The following is an 11,604-nucleotide window of genomic DNA, read 5'->3' as shown; positions in this document are numbered from 1 at the left end:
TAGAAAGTTTTTGTCTTTTGTATTTTTATTGTATAACTTTTGCTTTATTAAATAACTATCTGCTTTTCAGTTCTATCGTTAATGTTGCTTTGTTGTAGAGCTCGTGGCACGGAATTCCATATTTCTCTCCCTCTCTCGTCTCTACTGTTTTGTGTAGGATTTGATGCCTATATAAGCCCTTTCGTTGTCGAATAAATTTCAGCTATGTTTGAAACTTTGTGTTTGTCCGACCCTTCTCCTCCCAGTCTCGGCGTCTTTAGTTAAATCTTTGACCACCGCCAGGTCGTTTGTGCCCTAACATTTTGTTCACATGATGCGTCTTATTGGTAAACTGTAAGCCTCAAGCTTTATGAGCGGCTCGTATGGGTTGTAACAAGATTCACTCTCAATTATTAAGGCCAATGAAACAAGGCTTATTTTATCGAAAGGGGGCATTCACATGTACAGTGGTTTGTGAATTACGTGCACGCAAGCTGGAGGGTGGTCGTCCGCACCGAAATCTTCAAGATTGGAAACGCCTATGGCTTGTGTTTGCAATACCAGATTTTTTTTTTTTTTTTGCACTGCAATCGCATGAACATGAGCATTCGATAACAATCGGCACAGACAACGTTTTAAAGTTATGTTCGGCGGGACAGTTAAGCAGTCTTAGTAACTACTGAGAGTATACTTCAAATGCTAATCATAATCGTCTTCATCGGTGTTCTTGGGCACTGGGGGCGGAGCGGGTTTTTGACGCCCGATTTTCACAACGTCTGTTTTCATTTCTTTCGAATCGCAATGGTTGCTTTTTTTTTTTTTTATTGACGGTTTGTACCCTTTTTTCGCCTCTACCTTACCCTCTTTTTCTTTTCTTTTTTTTTTCGCTCTCTCTGAGCGTTCCTTCTAGTTCACTTCATCCGGTCAGCCTGGGGTTCCACTGTGGTGCCTGGTGTGTTTAGCGCCCTATTCCGCCCATGCATCGAAGGTGGTCCCAAAGGGGTAACAATTACGACGTCAGAACAGCCGGAGTGTCATGCTGTCGGATGTTGTGATCCTGGCAGTAGGTCGTGCGAGCCCGAGTGTTGCTGTCGTCGCGGCGTCCCAACTTCTGGCTGCTCAAACTTCCGCGGACTGTCACACTGGAGGGCGACATGCAGCAGAACAGGCGTCTACCCCATCCACCGCCACTGCTGGGACACCGCCAGGATCGCGACCGGCAACGGCGTGACACTTGTATTACGTCGCAAGGCAGAAATCGAGGGACCACTGTTTTGGACGCGGTAAACACGCGAGTCGGATACGCACTCCAAACACAGTATTTTCGCACCACTAAAAAAAAAAAAAAATGAAGCGAGGGCGCAGGCGAGTTGGTGTAAGTTTACCATTTTATTAAAACACCCGAGACTGCTTATGAATGAACTTAAATGAACAAAAACCTACCCTGTGTGTACGTGCCAGTTTTTTTTTTTTTTGGAGATCAGTTTTTAGACTTTTTTTTTGCGTTTCGCAGTGTCGCCGTCGCCGTCACCGTCGGCGTAACCGCACAGCTAAATTTAACGGGAAATTGAATTGGTGTTGGGGCCACGTGACGTCAACTTTCCCGCTAAATCTAGCTGAGAAAATGAATTTTTTCATGGGTGACGTAACACGAAGTAGTGTGAAGTCATTGTTTCCGCTAAAATTAGCGGGGAAACTGAGTCGATGTTGAGGTCACGTGACGTCAATTTTCCCGCTAAATTTGGCGGGGAACTTAACCCGCTAAATTTGGCGGGCAACTTAACCCGCTAAATTTAGCGGGAAGAGAAGAGGAGGAGCAGGAGGGAAGGAGGAGGAGAGGGAGGGGAGATGGAGGAGGAGAAGGAAAGTGGAGGCGGGGAGAAGGAGGAGGAGGAATAGAGGCCGAGGAGGGGAGGAGGAGGAGGTGCATACCCTCCCCTCCTTACCCTCCCCTCCTCCTCCTCAAGAGCTGCACTCTAATTTCGCATTAGAGATTGGCAAACGTCTTTTATTTTTTATCTAGTTTAGCAGTACAAAAATTTTGTGGGAAGTTAGGTTTCACTGTGAAGGTGACAGATAGCGGGAAGGCGAGCGTGTTTTTTGTTCGCTTTGAGGTTTTCTTATCAGTTCGGTGGGCTAACCCAGCAATGACGTTCTGAGCTGGTTGGGGTTTCCAAGAAGTGTGAGCTTTGTTCGAAGGCAGAGTGCCCGCGCAAGCTAATGCCTTCTAACAAGTGTGTACACTGGTGGCTGCAACGTTTGTAGGAAAGGTGAAAAAAGGAAATGGGAAAAAATGTTTCTTCGTTCATTGAGTTGGTTAGGGACGACCTTGGCTTCAAAATATATATAAGGGGCTTATTGAATAAACGCATTATATGAGCTGCCGACGATCGTCTGACACTGACTGACTTCTTTCTCTGTCTCTTCTACTTTTGGTTGTTTCAAGTTTTTTCACACCCACTTTCAGCTGTTTAAAAACCTGGCTAGAAAACAGCTGGTTTATTCTCTGGTCACCTTCCAAATACAGCAGTCATCCGTGAGAGCAGATTTAACCCTGAGGAACGCTACGGGGTGCATGCACACAAAATCATGCCGGCTATGGAAAAAAAAAAGGATCCGGACTCGGGAGCGGAAGCGAAAGACATTTCCTGCTCTGGCGTCCAGGAAAAGGACTTCCGGATCGGATGTGTACGCCTGAACGGCACTAGACGACCGAGTCCGTGGGGCCGAGCCGCTCGTTACATGGCCGTCCAGCGCCAAATTTAAAATCTCTTCGGGCTACGGAAAACAGTCCATGCGTGCCTTTGACTTATTTTTATTTCAAATACTGCAGGCAGCAGCGCTGCCCAGCCAGGAGGCGGTTACCGTAGGTGCGACAAAACGAAATACTCAGATGTGTTCACATCTATGCTTTCAACAAGTAATGTAGGCAAGCAATTGCGCTGTTCAATAGTGTTTTAGGAAATAACGCTCTTTGAAATAGTATAGTCCTGAAAAGGTATGTTCGAATCACTTTAGAATGATGTAGTCTCGGTGATCTGTGAGGGGCACGAAATAAACATATGTTGGACTTAATAAGCCAGATCTCTTGTGAACGAGTAAATAAACATATTTTAGCCTGGCGATATGTCGGCGTAGGTAGAGAGGCTCCAGGTCCAGCTAGCTGCTCTAGCATGAGTCACTGATGATGAAGTTCGATAGTCTGATGAGATAAACCGAGTAGCAAGACGTTGAATACGCTGCACCTAAGCAATGCATTTAATAAAATGCGGATCCCTTACGATTCTGGCGTACTCTAGTAGTGGTCGAACTAGAAACGGTATGCTGAAAGCTTAGCGCACGATGGACACCCCGTTGATTTTCTTCTGTAGAAGCACAGCTTTTTTAATGCCCTAGAGCATATGTGGTTTAGATGTTCATCCCACCTAAGGTTATTTTTTTATTGTTAAACCCAGATACCTCACAGAAGAATCAGTCTGAATGCACTGATGCTCAATGGGATAAGTGTACTAATAGGGATTTTTCTTTGTTGATAGAGTCGTCGCGACTCTTTTGGAAAAATTTATTCTCATACTCTGCAGGCTGCACCAGTCCGCAAGTTTACAAAATTCGTCATTCAGTAGTGTATGACAGAAAGCCTACTTTATATCAAAATAAATTACACAGCTAGTAAAGGCGAAACCACAGAGTCCTGCGCTACTCCAGACAAAACTTGTAGATTATCAAGCCTAGACCCCTTTACACTCAACAAATTGCGTTCGATTGTGCAGGTATGCCTGTGACCAGCTAATAAGCCTATCAGAAAGTCCCGCCTTCTATAGTTTATCAATCAGCAAATCATGAGGCACACGATCGATCTCAATTGAGAGGTCTGAAAAAATAGCCTCAATCTGGCTGCGGTTGTTAATTGCTGCGCCAAAGTCGTGAACTACATAGATTAGTTTTGTTGTAGAATCGTTTCTCAAGAACCCGTTTTGATTTTTGTAAAAAAAAGTTAACGGGCTCCAGGTAGTTGGAAACATGATTAGCAATAATGTGCTTAAGAAGCTTGCAGCATGTACCTTTAAGGGCTTTTAATAGACGGATCTCACCAAGCGTTCCGCGCATGCGTGAAGCTGCCATAACTTTAGTTCACAGGAGGCAGGCGGCAGTGCCCGAGGTGGCTCGTATCGTCTCGTGCTTCTTCACGCCCAGAGTTCCAGCGAGGTTCGAGCTTGTGCAGAAATACTAAAGTTCCCTGGATGCCTTGCGTCTGCGGTGAAGTGGTCAAACTGGCTGGTGAGATCGGTCTAGTCCCAGAGTCTAACTTTTTACTCGTTTTAAATACACGAACCAGTCTAGTCGTCCGCCAATCATTTGGCAGAGGACTCTGGTTGAGGGAGGCATTGAAGAGCACATAAATGCACTCGAAAATTACCTCAGAATAGCACCGCAGAAAAGCATTTGGTACGCCTTCAGAACCAGATGGTCTCTTGGTCTTGATATTCAACTGAAGTACAAATATGCCATCATGTCTTACTTCTAGGTCAGGCATTAACCACGATCGTGTGAAGCAACATATTTTACATTTTGAATAGTAAGAAATTTTGGTTTTGTAAAGGCTCTATGGAAGCCGGCATTGAACTCAACTAATTTGCAATGTTTTTTAGATATATCTATATATCTATATATATGTAATTGAAAGTTATACTACCGTCGACTCTTAGTTGGTCCATGAATCCCTCAAGATAAAACAGAAAGCTCCAAAATCTTTGTGGAGATTCTTTCATAAAAGTGGTTAGAGTTCGACCTTAAAATTTGTCTCGTGTGATGTGTAGCCTACACACCATGGCCTCTAAACTCGTCAAACACTAAGTTGGAGCCGAAGTTGAAGGAGGGCACCAATTAGACTATCACAATAATGACTGCGCGTTTTTCTTTTGCCTACATCCAATTGGCGCGCTCCGCGAACTTTCGGCTTCAAGTTTGTGTTTCACAAGTTTAGGAGGACCCAGCTCATCGTTGAGAGCGTTTATCTTCAAATTATTTTTATAGTTGGCCTCACGTTTCCGTGAGACTTGTGGCTTTAGACGAGTTATTTCTTGATAGATCTATAGATTGCGCCTTTTACTTCTTTTTTGACAGATGGGAAAAAACTTATTAGTACAAGTCACGAGGCTGAATTCTAACTTGTCCGAAAGAAGTGAAACGTGACTACCCTGTTCAAAATTGACGAGAGAAAAATATGAACGACCGAGAACCAATTCACCATATGCAGCGGCGAAATCAGTAAAATCGTTTGAACTGAAGGCGTTTCAACTAAAACCTTATCATTACGAATATTCAAACTCAAATCGAGCAGTTTTTGATGGGCAATAACGTCCTTGGTGGCGACATCTGTCTCGCGCTACATTCAAGCGCAGCTCAGTGCTAGGATCCGGTGCAGCCCATCAGGCAGTGGCAAAAGAACATCGTCATTGCACTAAGAGTCTGTGTGCGTTATCCGGCTAAATCAATCAGATGCCATGTGCCATGGTCCCGCGATTTTCCAAGTCCGTGTATGACTGGTGCAGCGTGTGATAACAAACGCACATGAACGACGAGTGAAGTGACGATGAACTTTTGCCACTGTTTCCCTCCTTCCAGACTTTGCACGAGCCGAAACAGTAGTGAGCACCCTTAGAAAATAGAATAAAATAAAATATGAACTTGATACCTGGAACACAAAAGTTTTAAGACACACATCACCGCACCTGCTTAGGCCGCAGAGACTTGTGTACCTGTCTCGGCAGATGACGAAAAGAAACTTGCAACATGGACTTCGTAAACACGCTCCCTCGGTTCGTTTTAGATTCGGGTAAGTTCAAGCTGATCGTTGTCTTCGCCAAAGTTCATTCGATAAAAAAAGAGGAATTCTTTCGAGCGCGCGCCTTTACATGTGTAGTCGTGCTCAACTTTCCTGCCAGGTTCCAGTGTTTGGCCCGGAGTGGGAATCTTGAAACGCAGAGTTCGCCGCTGGGGAGCTGAACTTGACAGGCCTCGAGTTCAGCTTTATGTTTACAACGACGTAGAAACGCAAACCCGGAATCAAGACCCAATTTCTCTGGAGGATCTTGTTAGTCTCAAAAAACTTTCTTTCGGTAAGGGCGGCAGACATTTCGCTGCGATGTTCGCCGTAAAAGTTTCCCAATGAGCAAACAAATCGGCAAAAAGCCCGTTACGTAGACAAGTCGAATACAACTTTTTAGATGTCGTTTTATTCTTTAGGGTCGCGAACTGGTTACAGAAGTATATATTTGTGAAGATACCAAGATTTACAGCGTTGCACGGTTCGCAACGTTCCCTAATGTTGTGTTTCGAAGATGACATCGGCCAAAACGCCGATGTTGTGTTCTTCACGGACAACATTTTCTGTTTGTTGCGGTCGGCCATAACAGTTTTGTTCGAAGACAGCGCGCCGATGTTATAAGTTAAATCGGCACGACCGGGTTTTAAACAGCAAGCTTTATGTTTTACAGGTATTCTATACTTCGCATTTTTTGCAAGGGTACCTTCGCACTTACAGAAGAGTACTGCTTCCAACGAATTGACCAGGATGATTGCTATGAAAACTAATGCGGGACCAGAGTGGCTTTTTACGATATCTCGGAAGTAATTTTGACAAGAAGTGTTTTCAAAGTGGCATTACTGCAAAAAAGCGTAGTATGAATGAAATGATAAAAACGACTAGCACTGCGACTTTATTTAATGTTGAAGAACCTTACACAACATTAATTCTCTTCCGATCATGCACATAAATTATACTTTACCCAGTATGTACATATTTCACGGCTTTTAGTTTTGCTTTGTAAATATATATATGTTAGTCTATATCTAAAAACAAAAATCAAGATTCTCCAACACTCATTGTGTAGTGAACGACAGGCAGGGAAGACAAAGGGAGGAAGAAAAAGGAAACGAGTGTAATAAAAAAAAAAAAAAAACCACAAAAGGTTGTTTATACCCAGTTCGTGTAGGATCATTCAGCGTGATACTCTACAAGTTCCCCGATATTGGATGTACTATTAACATCCAAAACTTTCTTCGTGGTCAAGGCTAGCTAGACAACCAACTTTCTGGAACACTTGCTCTAATAAGCACAATTCGTTTTATGAACAACTGGTTAAATTTCAAAACATAAAACAGACGGCTGCCAAGTGTTTCATATGCCTTCGCACAATTAAATTTAATAGGGCACTAAGACATCTTGACTGGGAATATAGACCTGAATGAGGCTAAATAAAAACTAAAAGGGTGCATATCATGCTCCTCGTAATACGACACCACGTTGACAATATCTGACACAAATGGCTGTCCTTATAAGTGAATTCGTCAGCAATACCTAGATTCCGCTCACGCGAACCGAATTCACCGGTGCATGAGGGCCAAGTAATTCTCGGGAGCGAGAAGAACGTTCGCACTATGGTCCAGACTCTATAGAGCTAACGAAAGCCAAAGAAGAGAGTTTCCCGAGTGGCGGAGTCGCAACGACAAAACCTATAAAAGGTTCGTTGGAAATATAAAAAAAAAAAAATAGGTAGCGCAACGCCATTACTTCCGCGCAAAAAGGCGACACCTGCTGAGTGATAAGTGAAAGAACTATAGAACGTTGGGATCCGTGGAAGGAGTCGCGGTTCAATATGGCATGTAGCGGAGGCAGGCGAAAGCGAGAGGTTCGTTCGCAGGGTTACATATTGAGAACAATGCTTGAGCTTGAACTCCGCGCTCGAGGTTGAATTTGTTCGAGAGATGGAGTTGGTGAAACGTGATGCCGATTCTTGGTACGAGCTAGGTCAAGAGCTATATCAGGCCGAGGGGAACTTTAATGTTCGTATTTATTCCTTTTTAATCCCTTTGATTTTTTCTTTTAGACTGTATGGACACGTGTGTGGACTGGCTTCCTTTTGTACGCGAGTGTGTGTGTGAGCGATTTCGTTCCAAGATGTCTGTCTATTCGGACTCGCAGTTTTTTCCAGGGATTAACAAAATGATACAAAGTACGGCATGCGCCAGCGTTGAGTTGAGTTGTGGAAAGTGAGTGGAAAGTAAACTCAATAATAGCTCAGCAAACAACAATGTTGTTTGCTGAGCATTTGAACATTTGAATTGAAGGTGTTTTCAAATCGGATTATGTTTGCAGAACCGTCGTGAAACGGTGGTAAGGGCTGAGTTATTCGGGTCGATAAGTGTTGCTTTCACTACGTCAAAGGTTTGACAAGACAAATCGGAGGTCATGGAAAGTCAACGTTTTCTTTGTAAACATAGCGACTTCTCCCAAAGTAAAGCTAATCATTATGTGCCTTGTGAGCTCGCACATTGTACTTCAACGATCGACGACGGGAAGAAAAAAAAACACGAAATGTATTTACGCAACGCGCATTTGCAACATCAGAGGGGAACCTAAAGGTATGGTACAGTAATAATAATCCAATAATAATCGCTTTTGATCCGTCAAGTTTAATTAAGTTGTGGGAAAATGCAGTGTGCAGCTTGACTATTTCTCAGAACCATTAAACGGTCAGCCAACTGCAAGGGTAGAAACAATTCACAGAATTCCATGTACACATAGACGACTGTAAGAAACCAGTGCAAATCGTTTCTCTACAAAGTAAAACCAACTAAAAATGACCGAAACCACTAATTGGTTGAGCAAGAAATAAAAAAAAAAATAAACATACGCTAACACAAAAAATTAAATGCGAATCTTTAAAAGTTAGACTCTCAAACTCAATATTACGTACAAACAGATTATTTAACAGACGTAGAACAGTAAAACTTAGCATTTGGAAGCCATAATTTGTTCGCTGAGTGGCCATCTTCCGCTTCTGTGAATGACGATCAGTGTAGGCAAATGCCTTCGCAACAACGCTAAGTTCTTCTAAATGCATGTGCCCCTTATTTGCTCTATTTTAAAAAACTAGCGCATCGATATTATTATTTTTATTAAACATTAATGACCATGAGGCACGCAGAGCTCAGAGAAAAGCAAAATCTGATTTTGCTGAAGTTTCGTCCGTTTAGTGAGTCTCGTTATGAGCGAGAAAGTTTGGCGAATTGAACTTTATTCACCCTACCTATCTTGGCACTAGAGAGGGTATTTGCTTTATGCGGTTGCATACTTCCCGACAAATTAAATTCTTCTATATTTAATTTCACATTACTTTTACAAGAGGTACAGGCGAAAAGCCACAAGAAGTGCGGCTGGACGGGGTCTGCACCAGTCTTGAACACGTTACTAGAAAAACTTAATCAATTTTAATTACAATTATTCTCGCTTAAAAAGCATTCAATCAAATTACTTTATTACTTGAGAAGAGCACTAATTTTGCGTTATTTCAAGAGGTAACCGCTACTTTTCCGATTATATTATAATTTCAAAACGACGGATTTTTCTTCCGGTTCGAACACGGGTTTTTCGCACCGTTCATTATTCGATTGGGATCACCGAACGATAAGCAAATTATTTTCTCAATTCATTAATGTTGGTAAATCAACCTCCTGTTGGAGACTTGGCTCGGGGTTTTCTTCGTAGAAAACGTGAAGGAACAAAAATCGTCATTAAAAATGGGAGGAAAGAAGAGGAACGGTTACGAGTAATTTTAAGAATTCCAAACGTAATCAGACTACTCTCACCATTACCTCCTAATGAAAGTATTCAAATGTTTGATAAATTTACACAAATAATCCATTACAAGTAAGAGTATTACATGTAACAATTTTATTAATTTACAAGTAATTTTATTACTTGTAATGAGTATCATGCGAATCTGGCCTGCGAATCCCACCGCACCCCATAAACACACACACATACATAAACCAAAAGTAGCGATAAATATCGGGTGTCCCAAATAACAACCAGGCTCTTGAAATCGACCGCAAAATTCGGTTTCTCAACCTATCGCGCTACAAATTTGCGCGGCATTGCCCACAGGTGGTGCATTTTTATACCAAATTTGCAAAGAGAGAACTTACCTGAGGAAAAAGTAAAAAGGAAAAAGGCTTACTACTATGAAATTGCAGCAAAGCTACCGATCTTCGAACAATAAGGTTGAAAGCCGTTTTGTTTTTTTGTACTTTTTTCTGAGGTAAGTTCGCTCTTTGCAAATTTTATAGAAACAATGCACCCCCTGTGGGCAACGTTGCACAAAATCGTAGCGTTATAGGTTAAGAAACGGAATCTTGCGGTTGATTTAAAGAGCCTGGCCGCTATTTGAAACACCCGGTAGCGCATAAAATAGTTATAGAGTATGAGGAATATTTGGGAAATCCCTGGTGACATTTACGTAGCTAACACTAGACAAACAGTTCGAGTGCAGGGTTTTTACATGTTCGCTTCCATCTTAGCTCAGTGACGTTAAAGCATTCTTTTCTAAAAGGCTTCTTTTTCTTTTTTTCTCAAGATCGTGAAAGAGTGTCTCCTGACTCGAGTCCTCAGCTCTATTTTGGATACGGCGGCATATTATTGCGAGTAAATTTTTAATATTGTTTCGCGACCCTGTGCCATTGTTACCGGGTACTTCAAAGTTGCACCACACGAAGAAGACCGTAACTAAAGTAACTTAGATTCGAGCCTTCTGACTGCTCGAAGCGATGACCAGAGCAAATCCACTACTCCGGGTGAGCGTCAGGTTTCCTTAAACTAAAGGGAGACAGGCGCCAGAAAGACGCCTCTTCAGCCGACTCCTAAAAAAAGCGGAAAAAGAAAAAGAAACGTCCAAGCATAAACGCCATAGCGCAAAATATAATACGGCATTGTAGTCTCAAAAATGTCGTTGGCATGTCCGTGTTTTATTTCTTTTGTTTTTACGTTGCGATTTTCGCTGTATTAGAAATACCGTGAAATCACTTCGAAGTCTTTAATAAATAGTGTAGCCCAATACATTATGAATCTCCACAAAACCGAAAACGAGAATTGATTTTTGTTTTTAGTGCATTAGCTTTTACGAAAATGAAAATTAAAACCCGAGCCGACTTCTTTTTTTTCTCAGCAGCGGAATGAGTGGTCGGATGTTCCTGGGCGGATTGCGTGCTACGTAGACACTTACAGCTTACGAAAAGTATAGGTCATGGCGAGATGATATGTTGCTCCGAGAGCAGGAACCCAAGCCCGTTTTGTGCGCTTGCGCAAAACTGGTGCTTGCGCGTAGAATTTCCCCGAAGTTAATTCGTACACACACTACTTGGTGCCGTCTTTATGCGAAAAAAAAAAGAAAATTCGTTATCCACGTACGTGAACCCGAATATTTGCTTCAGATTGATTGTTAGCCGGTGATGCACGCTCCAGTCCAATAAGAACGCTCACATTTTTTTTATATAACACAGCGAAAATAATTTGAATATCCCTACCTTCGTGTGTAAGATTTATATCGGCCCACTGAATACTACAAAAAAAATTTCACACCGGACCCTCAAACTGATAGACTGATGTCAATCAAATACCGAAGAGTGAACTTTCATTTGAATTCCGGTGACCCGTATTTTAAGTACCGAATACCTACACTGCCTGTTGTGGCAAGGTTTTTCTACGAGTGTTAAAATACCCGAAGTTTGACAAGTCCAGCGCAGGGACACTTAATAACCAAGAAAATATTCCGCGTGCTCACCTTG

Source organism: Ixodes scapularis, unplaced genomic scaffold (genome assembly GCF_016920785.2).
Source record: "Ixodes scapularis isolate PalLabHiFi unplaced genomic scaffold, ASM1692078v2 PGA_scaffold7__128_contigs__length_106722199, whole genome shotgun sequence".
Classification (NCBI taxonomy): domain Eukaryota; kingdom Metazoa; phylum Arthropoda; class Arachnida; order Ixodida; family Ixodidae; genus Ixodes; species Ixodes scapularis.
Note: the sequence above shows the minus strand (reverse complement) of the source record.